The sequence below is a fragment of the Phaseolus vulgaris genome, chromosome 10, assembly GCF_051622355.1.
Source record: "Phaseolus vulgaris cultivar YP4 chromosome 10, ASM5162235v1, whole genome shotgun sequence".
In the NCBI taxonomy this organism is placed as follows: Eukaryota; Viridiplantae; Streptophyta; class Magnoliopsida; order Fabales; family Fabaceae; genus Phaseolus; species Phaseolus vulgaris.
Window position 1 is genome coordinate 21,570,808 of NC_143507.1, and position 2,754 is coordinate 21,573,561.

At 34.7% G+C, this 2,754-nt stretch overlaps 1 long non-coding RNA gene across 2 annotated transcripts; it reads left to right on the plus strand.

Annotated features, from left to right (window-relative positions):
- Nucleotides 1-702: 702 nt before the first annotated feature.
- LOC150024685 (uncharacterized) lies at nt 703-2,522 on the plus strand. 2 transcript variants are annotated; one of them, XR_016516452.1, is made up of 4 exons: nt 703-1,157; nt 1,354-1,562; nt 1,769-1,849; nt 2,418-2,522. It is a non-coding gene; the product is annotated as an uncharacterized LOC150024685 (long non-coding RNA). The 2 variants fall into 2 exon arrangements; XR_016516453.1 differs by having other exon boundaries at nt 1,377-1,562.
- Nucleotides 2,523-2,754: the final 232 nt, after the last annotated feature.

The following is a 2,754-nucleotide window of genomic DNA, read 5'->3' on the forward strand; positions in this document are numbered from 1 at the left end:
AAACAACCGATTGTTTCTGCGAAACAACCGATTGTTTTTCTGGTGCTGTGCTTTTTGCTTTGTGTTTTGAAAAACTGATTTCTTAATCAAGATATTCTCGAAGAAATTTCATTCAAGGCTTAAAAGTTTTCGAAAACCCTCTTTAAACCATTCACCCCCCTCTAGTTTAAAGCCATACATTCTAACACAAAATACCCACAAGTTCTATCTCTCTTCCACTCCCACTCCTCTAGTTGATCCCTATGTATTGTAATATCCTGAATAGTATGTACCAATTGCTCAACCATTAGTTTTTCCCACTCAAACTAATCTCTTCTCCTCCACGTAAGTTTCCAAATCTAGTGGTTTGTTTCCCATCATCCACACACTACAAAAATTTGTTATTTTAATAGGGATTTATTAGTGAAGGTTTATATAACCTCTAGTAAGAGAAGAAATAGGAGAGGTTTTCCAAACCTCAGGTAATACACATTGTTACTAGAGGTTTAATACACATTGTTAGTGAGGTTTTTTAAACCTCTGATAAACATCAACACTATATTTTATAATAAGTTAAAGTAAAATATTTCAATTTTCTTCCTTTCTACTAAAGTAACAATGTAATGTCAACCCTAGGTTATTTCCCGCATTATTTTTCGTTTTCATTTCTAACTTTCAAAATCCAGCGACCCCATTCTCTTCTTTCCCTCATCTAGCAATCATCTCATTCTCCTCCTTTTCTTCTTAATCTTTGTTTTTCACTTTTCTTTCCTTTATTTGTCAGGTTCGGTTGAATGTGGGGAGCTAGAGAAAGGGGAAGGTGTTACCGAAGGAGAAGACTAGGAGGGATAAGGGAAGAGGCGTTCACGAAGCTCCAGGAATAAGTACCTGAGGTCAGGGACTCTGGCTCAGCTTCACTGCTCCAAGCCTTTAAGTTCGAATTTCGCTACCGGATAGTGTCGTTGCATCAATCTCGGGAAGAAGAGAGTGGCAATGTTGGATTCCAGGAAGAGCGTGAAGGGGCATGAGGAGAATGTGAGGGTTTTCGATAAGAGTCTTGTGATGTTTGTCGCTGGTGAATTTGTTTAGCCATGATTTTGGTTCGTCGGAGCCCCCAAAACCTTTCAACGATTCCATTTATGAATCCAAGCTCGAGTCTCTCCCCCATGGAATTTCCGGTATGTTTCACAGGATTAAATTTCTGAAGTTGTCAAATCTAATCAATTTTTAATTAGCGTGTTTCTTTGACTTGTGTCTGTTCATGTTTCTGAGGGTTTTATTGAGAAAAATTGGTTTGTGTTTATTTTTCGGGATGAAACAAAGATTGTTATTATTTTTTATGAGTTAATTAGAATAGTGAGTATATGTTTGAAGGTTCAGATTCTCCATTATTGAAGGTTCGGAAACCTCCAAATCAAGGATTCGCACATGCAAGTGGATACAAGTGTGGTACTACCACTTGTATATGCTGTGATAGAGAAATTGTAGACCCTGCTTCTGATCCAGTGGGTTATATAAAGCTAATTCTAGTTGTTACTCTCTTGGTTGGCTAGCATCTTTCAAACTTCCTCCGGACTCTCCAGGTGATCAATTAATTTATATCTATATACCCTCCACATGTCTTTTTACCTAAGAAGCAACCTTCGTCAAAATAAACACTTGATTTCTTTTAATGTTTATCCATTACCTTTATGCATTTTTGTCTCTTGTCCTTACACCCCAGATAAGTTAGAACTTTCTTTTTATCAATCTCTATTTGTGTTAAGCTTTCTCTTGTTTCATCCAACAGGTGGCTGAATCCAGATTGGCTAAGTTTGTGGAGGACATAATAGTGCCTCCAAGGATGGTTGATATTCTTGTTGATGGAGAGGTACTTATATTTTTTTCCATGACTAAGTGCTCTCCACCAATATTGCATAAGATGCTCTTGGTGGTGTGAAAAATGTTTATTTTTTAATAGTACTGTACTAGTTTAAATTTTACATCCATTTCAGTTTTTAGGACTTCATAAAAGATATTCTAATTGAGGATCTCTTAGGTGTTTGCTTTTGACTTGATTGTTTTATGCTATAGACCCAATATCTTTACTAGCTTTGGTAATTCTATTGATATTTTTGGGAAACTTATTGTAGCTTGAATCTGGATTAGCTTTATTAATTTTGACAAATATGCACATTGGTAGCCATAGAAACATTTAAAAATTGTACAATGATTGCCATAGATTGACAATTAACATCTTCCACTAAGATACATTGTCTAGGTTTTCTTTGATTTTTTGTCCTAGAGTTAATTTATTTCAATTCAATTGTTTGTCTATGTTTTCTTCTTTTCATTCAGATCACTCAGTACTTAATGTGTATAGTTTCTTTCATTATATATTCCACATTATTATTATATAATCTTTTAATTAGACTTGTACTCTTTGAACTTCTTTTCAGGTCAATGAGGAATATATGAGAACACTAGAGATTCTCAGTAAAAAAGCTGAAGTTTGTAGAAGTAGATCTATAAGAAAATTGTATGTAAGAAGATGGAAAGAAGAAAGAAGATGTTTTTATTCTCTTGTGTGTATATTTACATCACTTCATGTGTAGGAAACATATACTAGTGTAGGGAGTTTCTCTCTTCAAATTACAATGTAATTAGGTAGAATCCCATGGGTACAATATCGTACAATATTGCATACAATAATTGCGTATAATTTGATAATTATTATTTCCTTAATACTCCCCCTTAAGTTGGTACGTGAAGATCATGAACCCCAACTTGTGTTGT